We start from the raw sequence: 17,700 nt of genomic DNA, 5'->3' as shown, positions 1-17,700 counted from the left end.
AAATAAATTTGTTAGTCTCTAAGGTGCCACAAGTCCTCCTTTTCTTTTTACATAACTGCCAGTCTACTGAAGTCCTTGCAATATAATTTAATAATATTAGTATCCAGCTCTTATATGGGACTTTTTATCCATAGATCTCAATGGGCTTTTACAAAAGAGGTCAGCATCACAGTCACCTTTTTACAGATGGGGAAACTGAGGAACAGAGACATGGATGCACATGTGAGTGTTCTAATCACTGGGCTATGGGATAGTCTGATGTGGGGCTCCCCCAGTCTCTCCTATTGAAGTTTCACTGGGTAAATAATTGGAGTCATTGGAGCAGAGTGTCTGAATCCTGGGTCTCTTAAGGTAAGTGTCTTAACTACCAGCTACTGAGTCATTCTCATGCTTGTGTGCGAGCGCTCACTCTCTCTCTTGACCAAATGACACTTTGAGAGCGAGCGAGAGACAATGATTCTATAGCGGGAGGTTGGAGCACTCACTCCGGATCCAGTGTCCCTGCTCCAATGACTATTTAAAAAATATTTATTCACAATGGAACAGTTTCACCAGGAGCCCCACATCAGAATCTCTCATAGCCCAGAGGCTACAGCACTCACCTGAGAGGTGGCAGATCATTATCCAAATCCCTTCTCCCCTCACGTGGATTTTAATTTACAGGTAAACTGAGTAACATGCAGTAACACTGTTTACGCTCTTCTGCCTGCTCGTCTTTGAATTTATGTAAGGACCTTGAACAGGATTTCTAATGATCACTGACCTCCTATTCCCGCTGTGTTCAGCGATTCACACTGCATACTGTGCTTCAAGGTCACACATAGCAGAAGAATGTACAGGAAGATGGTGCCCTAGGTATGTGTATATGCTCCCAAAATACTGAATCGCTAAAAGATAAGTGACTGAAGGCTGCATCATTGTTTTGAGACAAATGTCATTACCACTGTAGGTTAGAAAACACAAATTGCTGACATCTATGCATTTCTAGCTCTCATGTTTTCTGGTGGCCAGCATCAGAAGTGACTAGGTTCAAAATGATAATTTCAAGTGAAATCCGTTGATTTTTTTGCAAGAACTGAAAAGGCCCCATAGGTGAGGCTATGATTTTGTCATGGATATTTTTAGTAAAAGTCAGGGACTGCTCACGGGCAAAAAACAAAATATCATGGAAGCAGTGACCTGTCCCTGACTTTTACTGAAAACATCCCTGACAAAATGGGGAGAGGCGGGTTCAGCAGGGACCCCATTGCCCAATGGCTGGGAGGGGTCCCCCCACTGCCCCACAGGGCTGGGAGCTGCAGGGTGTCTCCTCTGCTGCCCATGGCAGCTGGAGAATTAAGGGGACCCCCAGCCACTGAGCAGTTGCAGCATCTGGGAGCTGCAGGGGGCCCCCCACCCACGGCCACTCAGCAGCTCTGGGGTCCCTCTGCTGCCACTGCTGATGAACTGGAGCTGCGGTGGGGCCCCGGCTGCTTGTGCGGCTGAGCTGCTGCAGGGGGGACCCCTGACAGCAGCAATGGCTGGGCTGCTCAGGGGTCATCACCAGTGATGGCAGCTGGTCAGTTGCAGGGGGTCCCACCACCCACAGCTGTGAGAGTCCCCTGCTGCCCGCAGAGGCTGGGCTGCTGCGGGGCCCCCAATGTCATGGAGGTTGCTGGAAGTCATGGAATCCATGACCTCTGTGACATAATCTTAGCCTTACCCATAAGTATCCAGAAACAAAAAGTACATTCAGTAAAACTGAAATCAAATCAAAACCCCTAGTTCTGCTCTGATTATTGTCACATATAGAGTTAAAGAGCTGAAACAGTTTGCCATTATCTGAAGTTTTCTAAGACTAAGATGAATTGTAGACCATGTCATTCAGAGCAATCTCTGCTGGATATAATAAAATAAGAAAATTTCTTGCTGTAAGACTTTTTTTGTGTCATCCTGGCAACTTTTGTTATAGCAAAATAAATTTTTAAGTACATCAGAACGAGGCAGCCTACTAAACCAGTGGGGCCACTGGACAACTGAGATGATAAAGGAGCACTCAAGGACGATAAGGCCGTTGCGGAGAAACTAAATGAATTCTTTGCATCAGTCATCACAGTTGAGGATGTGAGGAAGATTCCCAAACCTGAGCCATTCTTTTTAGGTGACAAATCTGAGGAACTGTCCAAAATTAAGGTTTCATTAGAGGAGGTTTTGGAACAAATTGACAATAAGTCACCAGGACCAGATGGTATTCACCGAAGAGTTCTGAAGGAACGCAAGTGAGAAATTGCAGCATTACTAATGGTCGTCTCTAACCTTATCATTTAAATCAGCTTCTGTACCAAATGACTGGAGGATAGCTAACGTGATGCCAATTTTTAAAAGGGGCTCCAGAGGAGACCGCGGCAATTACAGGCTGGTAAGCCTGACTTCAGTACTGGGCAAACTTTTTGAAACTCTAGTAAAGAACAAAATTGTCAGGCACAGAGAGAAACATTAGTTTGTTGGGGAACAGTCAATCTTTTTTGTAAAGAGAAATCATGCCTCACCAATCTACTAGAGTTCTTTGAGGGGGTCAACAAACATGTGGACAAGAGGGATCCAGTGGATATAGTGTATTTAGATTTTCAGAAAGCCTTTGACAAGGTCCCTCACCAAAGGCTCTTAAGCAAAGTAAGCAGTCATGGGATAAGAGGGAAGGTTCTCTCCTGGATTAGCAACTGTTTCCTATCTTTTACCCAAAGTGTAGGAAAAAACAGTCCATTTCCAGAATGGAGAGAGGTAAATAGTGGTGTCCCCCAGAAGTCTGTACTGGGCCCAGTCCTATTTAACATTCATAAACGATCTGGAAAAAGGGGTAAAGAGTGAGGTGGAAAAAATTGCAGATGATACAAAACTACTCAGGATAGGCAGGCAGACTGCAAAGAGCTACAAAAGGATCTCTCAAAACTGGGTGATTGGGCAACAAAATGGCAGATGAAATTCCATGTTGATTAATGCACATTGGAAAACATAATCCCAAATATACGTATAAAATGATGGAGTCTAAATTAGCTGTTACCACTCAGGAAAGAGATCTTGGAGTCACTGTGGATAGTTCTCTGAAAACATCCACTCAATGTGCAGCAGCAGTCCAAAAAGCAAATAGAATGTTGGGAATCATTAAGAAAGGGATAGATAATAAGACAGAAAATATCATATTGCCTCTATATAAATCCATAGTACGCCCACATCTTGAATACTGCATGCAGATATGGTTGCCCCATCTGAAAAAAGATATATTGAACTTGGAAAAGGTTCAGAAAAAGGCAACAAAAATTATTAGGGGTATGGAACGGCTGCCATATGAGAGGAGATTTAAAAGACTGGGCCTTTTCAGCTTGGAAAAGAAATGACTAAGGGGGGATATGATAGAGGTCTATAAAATCATGACTGGTATGGAGGAAAGTAAATAAGGAAGTGTTATCTACTCCCTCTCAACACAAGAACTATGGTCCACCAAATGAAATTAGTAGGCTTAAAACAAACAAAAGGAAGTATTTTTTTTCACACACCACACAATCAACCTGTGGAACTCCTTGCCAGAAGATGTTGTGAAGGCCAAGACTATAACAGTGTTTAAAAAAGAACTAGATAAATTCATGGAGGATAGGTCCATCAATGGCTATTAGCTAGGATGGGTAGAGATGGTGTCCATAGCCTCTGTTTGCCAGAAGCTGGGAATGGGCGACAGGGGATGGATCACTTGATGATTACCTGTTCTGTTCATTCCCTCTGAGGCACCTGGCATTGGCTACTGTCGGAAGACAGGATACTGGGCTAGATGGACCTTTGGTCTGACCCAGTATGACTGTTCTTATGTAGAAATGACTGAAAGCCAATGTCTGTGGCTGTTGTGTGACTATTTGTGTTTATACTGGATAGCTTTAACATTTTGCAGATGATTCAAAGGCTGTCATGGTCAAAGATCCTTTTTAACAGATCTCATGAGCGACATCCGCAAGACACCAAATTCACAAATGATTACAAATTGCCAAGTTTATAGAAGGACATTTTATAAAACTCAGAAACTGGGGCCCATTGGTAACCTTGTATATCAGTCAAACTTTTTATGTCACGCCCTCCTCTTACCCGAATGGAATCTGTCCATTTTCCTACTAGTTGGGAGCCAGGGTTGGGGCCGGAGCTGCAGCTGGGGACCAGGGCTGGGGCTAGGAGCGGGGCCACGGTTCGAGCCGGGGGCCCAGGCTGAAGTTGGAACTGCAGCTGGGGCCGTGACCGGGGCCAGAGCCTGGAATCGTGGTCGGGGCCGGAGCGGTGCTCCCTCCCTGCCCCCTGTGGAGGTTGGCCTGGGCCCTACCGTGTCCCCCCAAAGTTCCTCTGCACACGCTAGAGGGGCGTGCCCCACAGTTTGTGGACCGCTGTTCTAGGTGCTGAAAGATTATGACAAATCAACCAATTTTGAAATTTGCCTATGAAACTTGATAAAAACACACATTATTGTACTAAAAAAAGTACATTGTGTTGGTAAGTAGTAATGTTAAAGACAAATGTAAAGTCAAGGTAAAATGTACAAAAGAAGGAATAATCAAGTGCACTGGTAGAGATCAGGGTAATAGTGGCTGCATGGAAGGATTTGAGTATGAGTGTGTGATAAATTTAATAGAAAGTGTGGCATTGCAAAATCCACAGGTACTATATTGTGTTGTGCTAATACAAGCAAACTTGTAAAACAAACACGCTCATTATTCTACTCTTCTCAGTAATGGTTAGGCCTCACTTGGAATAATGCTCTTAGTTCTTTAAACTATAAATTATGGAAGAGTTAGAAAAACTTCAGAGTTTAGAAGAGAGTATAAGGTATGATAAGAGACTTGGGAGATAAGTCATGTGAGGAAAGGTTTAGAGAACTGGGGATGTTCAGTCTGCTGAAAATAAAGCTGAAAAGAGCTATAACTATTGTCCACAAATTATTTCTGGGCCTGAATCAAAACACCGTATCTGAACACTCCCAAATTTTGGTAAGGTTCTGATCCAGATCCAAATGTCATAGCTGAGCTCTGTTTTTATAATGAGCCAAACCAAAATCCTGCATCCAAACACCCTTGACCTTAAGAAGAATTCCAGGATAAAATCCGGGTCTGACTGAAAACAAAGCTTCCATTGACATCAGTGGGACTAGGATTTCACCTCAGATCCTTCTTCAGATCTACATCCAAATTTGGAATTCAAATCTCTCTCTGATAGAAATAGGTAAAATGGATGATATGAGGACAAGGACAAATTGTCCTTATTAGGCAGTAAGAAAGAGCAAGAAATACAGAAAAGGGTAAAATAATGGTTTGGTATTAGGCAGGGAGTCAAGCAAAGATGAAATCTAGGGGCAAAGCTAGATTTCTCATACCTCTGTCAAGGTAAACTAGCCCCATTACAATTCGATGGGACAGTTAATGACCACAAGAGGTCAAAGCCGTCTCAAATGGTGCCATGTTTCCAGGGCTTACTGGGCAGATAGCGGATATCATTTCCACTGCTGCTTGGGAACAACTATTTTGACCACTGACTTTCAAAGCCATTTATTTTATTGCATTTGGTATGGTTTCTTTGTATAAGTTTGCTATTTGATTTTGGTGTGGTTTCCTCGGAAAGCATATGCAGAGGGAGAAATTCACTGCTGGCCATCCTTTAGGAGAAAACGCAGTTTCAATAGCTCATCAAGTAAAACATAGCTTTGAAATATGTCCCTCCAACAGTACTCCGTATAATGTACAGCCTGTGTAACAACCACCAATCGATGGGCTTTCAGTTTATACAATTTTTCAGAAGAACATAACTTCAGAGTTGGCATTGTCTGTGTTGCTGAAAGCTAACTGTAGATTTTCAGAGGAGCAGCCGTGTTAGTCTGTCTTCGCAAAAAGAAAAGGAGGACTTGTGGCACCTTAGAGACTAACCGATTTATTTGAGCATGAGCTTTCATGAGCATGAGCTGAGCTGTAGCTCATGAAAGCTCATGCTCAAATAAATCGGTTAGTCTCTAAGGTGCCACAAGTCCTCCTTTTCTTTTTGTAGATTTTCAACAGTCAACTTGCTATTTCCAAACCTGCAATAGAGATGGAATTTTTATTACTAATTAACGATGATGGTTTTCTCCAAATTCTGTTATATTTGTGAAAATAATAGATCTCAGAATATTTCTCTCCACTAATTTCAAAATCAGCATCTCCCCATTGCAAAGGCTCATGATCTATGTGACCTGATGTGCTGGCTGCATTGTGCATGGCAGCAATATAATGTTATACAATTGCAGTTTGTCCAGTGTTGTCATAGAGACTCTAATTACAGTTCTCCAAAGAAGCATATAATGTATATTGTGTTAGGAACATTACACAGATTTGCTTGAGTTCATTTGAGAGAAAATTTGAAAGCTGTAAACTCACTTGCGATTTCAGCTGCAGATGGCATTATTACAAACAAAAATCCCTCAAAAATAAGGGAAGTCACATTAATACGAAGCAGATTATCACTCAAAATGTGCTTTGATTAATATTATGATACAAAATGAATTTAGATTACACTGATAGCTAAACATTTTGGATTTCTAAGCCTTTGGGCTAGATCCTGAGCTGGTGTAAATCAGCTTCACTGTAGTTATATTGATGTACACCTGCTGAGGACTTGGCCCTTAGTTTACATTCATGTCATTTACAATGTTTGCAAAGGTACGTTTCACACCCAAGCCAAGTTGGGATCATACAGAAAATAGAAAATATGATGATGAATAGCAGCAAATGTCATTTTTTTGCAATGTGTTTTTGCCTTCACTGTACCTTTGTATTTAGCACCCAGGTAGGTCAGCCTAAAACTAGTTTTTCTAAGTAAGGAATTGCCATTAATATATATTTAATGTTTATACAGTGCATATTCATTCCTTACAAGTACTATTGTGACTTGTTAACCAATGGTATTTCATTTCATTCTCTTAGAATATTTTTAATGGCTGGCGAGTTCACATCCTGGACAGTGTCACCAGCTGCATACTTTATAGTCTCACTTAGAAATTCAATGCCAAGTATTATTTGATCCTAAGTATATAGACTTGTTTTTAATGGACACAATGTTTCCATTTATAGTTTCTCCAACCAAATTTTCATGTGTAAAGGATGTTCTGAGCATGCTTGTCTATAGAACTGTCTTGCATGGATGCTTCATACCCTACAGGCCTGATCCTGTGAGGTGTCAAATACTTCTGAGAGGTCCTGAGCACCCTTATTTCCTATTGACCCATTGGTGCGCAGCAGTTCTTGGCATGGCTCAACACCTTGATTGAGGATTGAGCCCTCAGAGCAAATTCTGCCTTGTATTGCATTTGCGAACTCTATGTATGTGTATGGGGGTATAGGTGGAGGAAAGAGTACAGGAAACTCTATTAGTGCCTCTACAAAGGAACAGGATGGGGACATGGATCAGCATTCACATCACACTCCCAGTCAGTACCTGACCCAAGCCAGGGAAGCTGATGATCCAACCAGCAGACTACACTGATGATGGTGTATCCTGGCCACATGCCACCTGAGGCACGTTGCGCATGCACTAAGATAACAGGAATAGGAAAAGATATGATCCTAGCGCATCATGGAGCACTTGGGCAGTGGAATGATTAATAGCCCAACGGCATTTAATGCCAGGAGTGGAGGGTATCTGCCAACTTTTGTGCCTGGCCAAATCCCCATGCCTGCTGAGTGTACTGTGCTCATGCATTCCTAAGAACTGGCAGAATGGCTCTAGAGTCTTGCACTTGGTTGCTGCATGGTTGCTCCTCTATGCCATATGTAGCTCAGAGGATCATGTGCTGAATTTTGCTCTAATTGTGAATGCAGCACACGCAAGTTGGCATAATAATCCATTAATATTTTGGGATCAGTTTTGGTTGTTGTGACCTAAACCAGTATCATTGCTTTCAATCCAGGTATATTAAAGCACTTTATAGCTTCACTTTATGAAGCCCAATAACAGTCCTGTTAAGTAGGTCATTATCCTTACGTTGTGGTGGAAAAACTGAGGCACAGAGAATTTAAGAACAATTTTAAAATAGAACTCTAATTTTGGTTTCCTCCATTTTAGGTGCCAGATTTTAGACTCTCACCACTGAAAATCAGGCCCTGGGTCTCTAAAGTGTCTAAATGTTGGCCCCTGAGTGCCAGATTTTGCAAGAACTAACACTATCTTTTTATAGTCCCAAGCAAAACAAGGAAAGAAGGATGTTGTTCAATGTCTGCTAGCAAAGGAGCATAGAAGGAGAACACAAAACAAGTACAAGACATGTCTGTCGTGCAACCCACACCCCAAAATTCTTTATACACTCAAACAATGTAGAGCAGGCGACATTTCACCATTGTTTTCTATAATCTATGTTAACAAACACATTGGGCTAACTGCTGCGCTCAGTCACTGCAGTTCAGATGGCTTGTGAATCATAACCCTGGATCTGAACTGTTTGGAACTTTGTATCTAAATTTGTATCCAATGTCTGAAGTTGGGCCCATCTCTACAAGGGGCTGAATGGCAGCTTCAAATTTGAATATTCCAGAATCTGGAGTATTTCAGATCCAATTTAGGCTCTGATTGTCACAACTAGGACCCATCTCTATTATACACAGACACACACATGCTCATGTGCCTGAGGCCAGGAGTTGGCTCATTGTATGGTGAATAAATTAAAGCATTAAGTCACTAGGCTAATAACAGAGGAAGAAAGAAATTAAAAGGCATAAGCAAAGGACAAAAGGAGATGGTGAGGCAGATAGTTACAAAGACGCTATTCCAGATGGCAAGAGCTGCAAAGGAAAGAGCACAATGGGAATGGTAATTACACCCATGTTGAAAAACTATCATTCAGCAGTGTACAGGAGCATCAAGTTCAGCAGACACACAGCTGTACCACGAACAGAGGAGCAATAATTGAGCTACTGACCCTTGAGAGAAAGCTCAGTCTCCAGCAGGAATCTACAGAGAAAGGAGAAAAAAAAAGACAAAATGGGGCGCTCACATTTACCTGGCAGTCTGCAGAGCTCTGCCGTCTGAAACAGGCTTGAGCCCCCATGTCTTTGCTGGGAGGTATATAAGAGAAGAATGACTGGAAAGAGGGGGGTTGTGTGAGTGCCATTAATATGATCGGTTGGGATTTCTTGACAGTAAATCAATAATTGTTTGACATGACTCTTCAAATCGTAGGGGGGGAAAAAAGGAAATTTTAATCGAATACTGAGAGAGTCTCTAGCTAATATTAGTAACTGACTGAAATAATCTAAACCTTCTGATAGTGGCTTATTGGACTGAAATCTTACTCAGACAGGGAGAAAGTGGGCTTAATTCAGTCCCGATTAATATTCTGGCTTCCCACATATAGGGTCCCTGAGACACAGACAGTCCACAGAAGGAGAGGAGGTTGAGGTGACAGAAATGGGGTGTCATCTTTCTTCTGGCAGATGTGACTGGAGGAAGGCAGCTTAGCCTAAAAAACTGGGCTGTACTGAAGAGGAAAGAAGGTTGACCTGGACATCCAGAAAAAGAATGTTTCATCCATCACCTCAGAAGTCCCTGTGAATAGGCTCCTACAGAGACTCATTCATAAATTAATGATGCTGGCCTCTCCCCCACATGCATGTAACTTGAGTGGGCAGTGGCAACAGTATTTTCTCCCATGTGGTGAATCCCCTGGGGCCATGCTGGTAAAAGGGGAGTGTAACTTGTACCTATCTCTACTAACCAGCAGGAAGTGAGGACTTTTGTGGTGGACCCACAGACCTAAAGATCAAAACCATAAATGTTCTGTATCAATGGCCTCTTCTGCAGGATTAATATGCCAACGTTGACTGAGAGAGAGAGGTACATACTGGGTTCTTGGAGGACATGGGTAGAGCTAAAGAGCAGAGATTGCTGAAAGGCTGGAAATGAATATTTAGTTTGAACATAAGAACCTAAGAACGGCCATACTGGGTCAGACCAATGGTCCCTCTAGTGCAGTATCTTGTCTTCCAGCAGTGGCCAAAGCCAGATGTATCAGAGGGAGTGAACAGAACAAGCAATTTGCCTGGGGATCCATCCCATCATTCGGTCCCAGCGTCTGGCAGTCGGAGGTTTAGGGGCACCCAGAGCATGGGGTTGCATCCCTGACTATCTTGTCTAATACATTTATGGACCTATCCTCCATGAATATATCTAATTCTATTTTGAACACAGTTATACTTTTGACTTTCACAACATCTCCTGGCAACAAGTTTCACAAGTTAACTATGTGTTGTGTGAAGAAGCACTTCCTTTTGTTTGTTTTTAAATCCGCTGCCTATTAATTTATTTGGGTGACCCCTGGTTCATGTGTTATATGAAGGGTTAAACCTGCAGATGAGGCAAGGTGGAGAGGGAGATAAGTAATTACAGAAATGTACACTTCAGATGTGGAGAATGTAATCGTGTTTCTTTTAATGAAGTGGAAGCACATCTAAAAAGGAATATCTTTGCTTATTCACAGAGATTTGGGATAGTTCTTATATATAGATTTTCCTTTCCTAGTAGACTTTCCCTTTCTTTTCATTCAACAGACTTTAATTAAAAGGTAGTAATTACAGGGTGAGGAGAGTTATGATTTTGTGAGCCATGCCAACCTAATCTGCTGTTTTATTTGTGCATTTGTGTCAAAGTCTTTACAATGTGCATTGACTAATATCAGTGTCTATCCTGGAGTTCAATTTTCCCTCTAGGTGTTTTGCTATTGATTTCAGTCACAGCAGGATCAGGTCCTTGTTATCTGCATTCCCAGGGGTGTATAGCAAGTGGTGTGCTGACAGTGCTCCTAACACAGTACACACACATTGGGTATTGTCCAATGTATCCCCTCTCCTTTGTAGTTAATGGACATGAGAACAAATAAACCTCAGCCAGAGCTTCCTCTTGATCTGCTTCATCCTCGGATTTCTCCCTTTAAGAACCCACTATTTCCCAGTTGCTTCTTGCCTCAGGGAGACTTTCAACCTTCTGTATTCCTGGGTTGAAACTACTGGCTACCAGAGTGAGTCACCAGAGTAGTTATATATCCTTATGCAGGGTCCTCCTGACACCAGGATGAGTGAGCAGAATAGCTCTGCATCTCCACAAAGGATACTTGAACATGATGAGCTATCACATGGTTGCATCAGTTAAATGAAAGAAAAACGTGGTCCATTGTTTATAATGGTTAAAATTAGCTAAATAAATAGTTATTTTCCTTCTTCTTAAAAAAGCACATAAATATTACCCACCCCCAAAGTTTATCCTATCTCAAGCATAATTTTTACCCAAAAATGAGAAGCACCCAGAGACTCCATGAAATCCACTAGTGCTATAGACTTTACAGGAAAAAGATACTATGGTGATTAGAGGCATTATAAAACCCTAAGATAGATTTAATGTTTTTTTATCTCTGTATAAATTAGAACACTCTAAGAGCACAATTTGTTATGCGGTTTTAGAGCAAATTTCTTCTTCTCAGCAATGCAGAAGTAATTTTAAATTACATTCAAATCAAAATAGCATTAAACAACAGTTATTAAGTGGTTAATAGAAATATCTTTCCCTGCTCAAATACCTATAACAGGGTGATTTGACAGCCCAAACTGAAGTGGTTATAATACTTTTAAATACCTAATGGACAATGTTTTAGTAAGTTGTTTCAAAGCCCCTTGTAAACTGAAATGCATAACGTTGTTTATATTGTACATGTTGCTACAGCATGTTACACCACAATTTATAATAATTTATGAGGGGAAAAACTATCTTTTTTTTAATTGATGCATTATAAATAATGCATTAAGAAATATTGCTTTATAAAACCTGTTTGATTAATGTATGTTAAATACTAATGTAGCTGATAGCAATGAATTTGAGGAAAACCCAGGCATTTAAGGACATCCATAAAATAAAAAGCCTATCTTTGCAGAGCTAAACAGATCTGTGATTATGACTGTGAGACATATAAAAGGCCTAAATCTGGCCACTACTTTTTTACACTCGTAAATAACTGTACCCATTTTCCTATGGCCACAACCAATTACTGGTGTAAATATTAATAATCAGGGACCTGATCTTCAAGTCTGGCCGAGCTGCAATTGGTACAAGGCCTGGCTGGGTGTGGAAGGTGAGTATATGCTACTTTTACACCCTTCCAGTCCTTGGGCTGCCTGGAGTAGTTAGGCATGGCTATCCTAGCTTTTTGGCCACCTGAAGATTTCCCTACATTGCGGAAATTCGCAGTTATCTGATTTGGAGCAATTTAAACAGACACGTTTGTGGCTGAAGACCTAGGCCTAGATGTTCAATTGCCTGATTTGTGAGCACAAACAAAAAGATGGTTGTCTAAGACTAATATTTGCTCCGTAATTACACATGGGCGCAAAATGGAAGCCTTTTCTGCAAATCTGAGTCAAAAGTTAGGATTTCTAGTTTAAGAACAGGCTGCTTCCTTTGACAACACCATGCTTCCAACCTGTTCCCTGTCACTCCCAACTTCATTCTTACAACAATGTGGAGAACATAAGAACAGCCATCCAACAGTCCATCTAGTCCAGTATCCTGTCTTCCAACAGTAGCTAATGCCAGGTGCTTCTGAGGGAATGAACAGAACAGGTAATCATCAAGTGGCAAACAGAGGTTAGGGACACCATCCCTGCCCATCCTGGCTAATAGCCATTGATGGACCTATCCTCCATTAATTTATCTAGTTCTTTTTTGAACCCTGGTATAGTCTTGGCCTTCACAACATCCTCTGGCAAAGAGTTCCACAGGTTGACTGCATGTTGTATGAAGAGGCCATGGTTTTATTCAAACACGATATTGTGAAAAAAACACTCCTCCTAATGACTTCCATAAATGTTGGCACACAAATTTAGTGGGCCTTGGGTGGTGCTTAGCTAACTGACAGACTTAAGCTGTAACCCTTTTTTGGTCATGATTTCCCCATATCAATCCAATTCCTAAATCAAAACTTCCAGTGCATTTCCAGATTCAAAGATAAATGAATCACTTTTAATCCTTTCTCTCCTTTGTGTCCTTCACACTCACTAGATGCTTCCTTCCAATTTATTAGAATGTTTTATTAGATAAATCGATGTCTTTTCATGCCACAAATCTGTAACACCTTGGAAAGCTTTGAGTTGCAAAAGGTATTCCTCCTCCTCTTTGTTGTTGGTGCATTCCAAGACAGCCAAGTTCTTTTACCCTATTCTTGACTCTGGGCCATAAACTTGGTTCTGACAGTATGTTGAGTAATCTGTAACTCTTATCCCTGTGGGTCAGTATGAATGTCAGCTCTCCCATTTTGTATACGGTAGAGCTTTTATCCTGCCAGGGCATGCATAGAAGTTTAAATTGTACTACTTTGGGGGGAGGGGCACTGCTGGGGGATGCAGAACTCCTCTGTGGGCAAGAGCAAACTCCTTCAGCCCCAGGGCCCAGGCGATGGGCGTAGAACTCCCCTCATCACTGCCCAGGAGCAAGAGGAGAGAGCTCCCCTCCCCTGTGGCTGGCCGGGGCTGTAGAAGTTCACTGTCCCCACTACAGCCCTGAGGCTTGAAGTTTGCTCTCCCCGCCACAGCCCAGGAGCAGGAGGAATTCTGCGCCCCTCCCTGGGGCCCCTGGGCTGGAGGAGTTCTGCGTCCCTCAACAATTATTGGGTGGGGCCATGCCCCAGCTTGTCCCTGACGTTGAGCACGCCCCTCTATCTTGCAACAGCCATTCTGCACAGCTACTGCTCATAGGGCAGATAAAGAATATAAACCAAACTATGGGTTCCTTTGCTACTGACTTCCACCTGTTCAGAAAGATATCAATTTGTAAATGACCTTTTCATAGATGGGGGTGCTGATTTAACATAACGAGATACTAGCATTTAACAGACAATAAAATAAAAAAATCATCCCTCTAGGATTACATGAGCCAGTCCTCATTTAATGCCAGCAACCTGAAATGGGATGCTGAATGTGAAACACTTAGTCATTCTGTAAATTTTAAAAAGGTAACTACACTAAGGGAAACACCTTGGAAAAAACAACTCTCAGATTGCTTACACTTGGGCCTGGTTTTCCTTTCATTGATAAAACTCCCCTTCATATTAAAGGGAAGCAAGCCCCTGAAACATAGTCATTTTACTTTAAGAATAAGTAACTATGAGTAGATATGTGTAAATTCCTAAATTTACTAGGTTTCAGAGTAACAGCCGTGTTAGTCTGTATTCGCAAAAAGAAAAGGAGTACTTGTGGCACCTTGAGAGACTAACCCATTTATTTGAGCATAAGCTTTCGTGAGGTACAGCTCACTTCATCGGATGCATACGATGAAGTGAGATGTAGCTCACGAAAGCTTATGCTCAAATAAATGGGTTAGTCTCTAAGGTGCCACAAGTACCCCTTTTCTTTTTTGTAAATTTACTAGTAGGATGCTGTTCAGAGGGTTACTAGGGACTGCTCACTGTTCTTGTGGCCAAATCAGTTTTAATTTTTGGAGGAGCTCATTAACCAAAAGATCATATTAGGAGCATTAACCAAAAGGAGCTCATATTAACACTTCACTTTGCAGAGACAACCATCTCTGTGTGGGCTGAATGAGAGTGGCTTCATGCACACTTTAAATAATCTAACTCCTGTGCATATGTTAGTGAGAGGGTTTGCATGCACAAAAAACATTGGCATATTAATACATGCACAGGGGTTGATTATTTAAAGAGCACATGTGGGTATTAGTAATATTGCACTTTGCACATGCCAATACCTGCAAACAAACTGCAAGTTTATGTGCATGTGCAATTTTGCTGATGAACTGATAGAGGCTTGACTGAAAAGTCCCTCTTTATGTGCTTTTCAAGAAAAGTGAATACAGGCAGTTCCTACAATCTGCCTAATAAACTTTTGCAAAACAAACCAACTCCCATTTTAGCTCATCTGCATTTGAAATGGAAATGGGTCATAGCAATATTCATCTCCTGAACTTTGGGGTTTGGGTAAAATGGGCCCCATGAACCCCATATGAACTCCTCCCATTTTGATTCTGAAATGTCAAAACTCAATTTACAAGATTTTGCAGAACTAAAATCCAGACCAATCTCCATAATTTTCCAGTCTCTGATGTTAGTGTTTTAGTTTTCCAGTGTTGTTCGCATATGCATTATGTAGATAGTGTAGAAATGTATTGAAGACTGTGATAAAAAGTGTTACACTTTTCCAGATGCTCACTGAAAGCAGCTTCCCCATAAAAACAGATACTTTAAACACTGTAGATCTCTAGATATGTCACTAAATATTGACAGAAATTTGTCAGCAGAGATTATGATGAGTCATCTTTGGACTTGAATTTATCAAGAAACTTCGTTCATTTATTAAAAAAATAAAATAAAATTCCAAAGTTACTGGAAGCACAGTCTCATTGCAAGCTGGAAGAGCAGATGGAGTAATTTAATTCCTTTAAACTATTGGATTGGTGACAGGTATTATGTAGTGTCAGAGCAGAAAGTTCCATCTGGTGTGCACATTGGCTGCTACAATGATACTTAGCATGGTAAAATGATGTCAAAACAGATGCAATAGCCAAGGCATGAAATTAAGGTATTTTTCTGCATACTTTCATGGGAATAGGGTCTCATTCTTTGCCCACTGGAGTCAAAGGAAATATTTCTATTGACTATAATGAGAATTGGATCAGGCCCTCAAAGTGCAAAGACCTGAGTTGCATAGCAATAAAGGGACTGTTTTGTGAATGAGGTCAGTTTTGCATTAGTGGGCATCATAAAGTTCGGTATGAAGATACCAGGAGGTGTGGGGTTTTTTGTTTTTTTTTGCTTGTTTTTTAACCTAACTATATCAAGCATGTCATGTGTAAACTTGCCCGATTGTCTCTAAAAGATCCCTTGGAGTTCTCTCAGATGTGTATTGTCAGCTGTAACACATTAACTGAAGGGACTGGAGTGTCAAAATTTTTTACTAACATTCTTTCTTTCAACTGTTTAACAGGCGTTGGAGTTTAATTAAACAGAGTTTTAAACCATCTGACTAAAATCCCTTCCTTTCTTAGCGGTCTCAGCTGTGATGTCATAATTTCACTAGTTCTCCAGTTGCTACAGTCTTCCAGGGTAGATAGATCTGAATTTCTAATGTAAAATCAAGGAGAAAGCCTTGGTTGTTTGGTTCCCTTCCCAAATTCTTTCATGACTTTTTTACACATCATAAAGAAACAAAAAGGGCATACGTGCATTTTTCCTTTCCAAGCTATTTTAATGCAAGGGAACATTTCTATCTCAGTTAATGCTACCTCCAGTGCAGCTAGTGGTGTTATGAAAGAAACTGAGTTCTTAGCTAAACCAAAACAATTTGCAAATGTCATTTTGAATTCACTGGGTTTCTGTGAATGGCTCTATTTCAGGACTGCTTGCTCATACCTTAGCAACATGAGACAATCTTCATTGGCAGATAACTTCACCTTTAAGGATCATTTAAATTTTATTTTAGCAAGATGAAGGAATTTTCATTCCCACGACTTATGCTCTCAGACATGTGCTATTAAAAACTTAAACCAAGAGCTTCCTAACACAGAGAAATCTTACTGTGCCTTTTTTTCAAGTCAGTGAAATTTTGTCCTTATTTGGATAAAGTAATTAAACAAAACCTGTTTTCATTGCATTAATGTGTCTTACAGTCTTGGATATTGGAAGTCAGCATTTTCAGATTTGATCTATAAGAGACACCAGAATCTTCAAGTCTTTATTGTACAGGAGACTTATTAAAGCCTAATAAAGGCTACTTTTAAAAAAGACTTCATAATAGATACAAAGTTACTAATAAATAATAAAATATGTCTACTGATATTTAACACTTACATAGTGTTTTTTATCAGCAAGTATCAAAATGCTTCAAGATGGAGGACTAGAATTATTGTCTTAATTTTACAATGGGAAACAGAGGCACAGACTGGCACTTAATGGCAAAATCCGATTCAGAAAGAAAATGTTCTTTTAGGAGTTAAATTGCTAATCTTGGGTTATAAGGGCAGTAAGTAGCAATTAGTAAATTTACTACCACTGTTCAAAATTCTGTTTGTACACTGGTTTATATTTTTTATGCTACAAAGAAATTTGGCATGCTAGCCAGGCAAACCTGTTAAAGCAAAAACAGCTCCTATTGGGATATCATGTTAACTCATTTAGCCTTCACTGACAACTCTTCTTGCAGGCTCATTGATTTATCTGGTGAACTGCAATGTCTGTTACTGTTGTATTGTTCTGCCAAGGTGCTGGAATTGGCTGTTTTGAGAACCAACTAATACTGGACGAAGAAAAAATAAAAAAAAAGACTATAACTCCATTTGGTGTTTTCACAGACAAGTAAGATACAGGAGTCTGACTTTCCTCCTGTCTTCAGAAATACATTGAGCGATCTGCAACTCGATGGGCTGGTATTGATAACCTCTTTGTTACATCTGCAGTTTCATACAAACCTGTTGTATACAATATAATACGAACTTGGCTTAAGTACCAAAGGGAAAATGCATGAATAAAAGTGTCTTATGTATGGGGAAAAACAATTAGAAGGAAAGAGTAGCTGCAGCAGGGAGTGGGGATGTATTATCTCCACAGTATTATTTGCAGCCCCTTGGTCAAGGGATAGAATCTTAATTAAAGATCTCTGTAACTTAGAGTCGAAATCT

The sequence above is a fragment of the Caretta caretta genome, chromosome 11 (genome assembly GCF_965140235.1).
Source record: "Caretta caretta isolate rCarCar2 chromosome 11, rCarCar1.hap1, whole genome shotgun sequence".
NCBI lineage: Eukaryota > Metazoa > Chordata > Testudines > Cheloniidae > Caretta > Caretta caretta.
Note: the sequence above shows the minus strand (reverse complement) of the source record.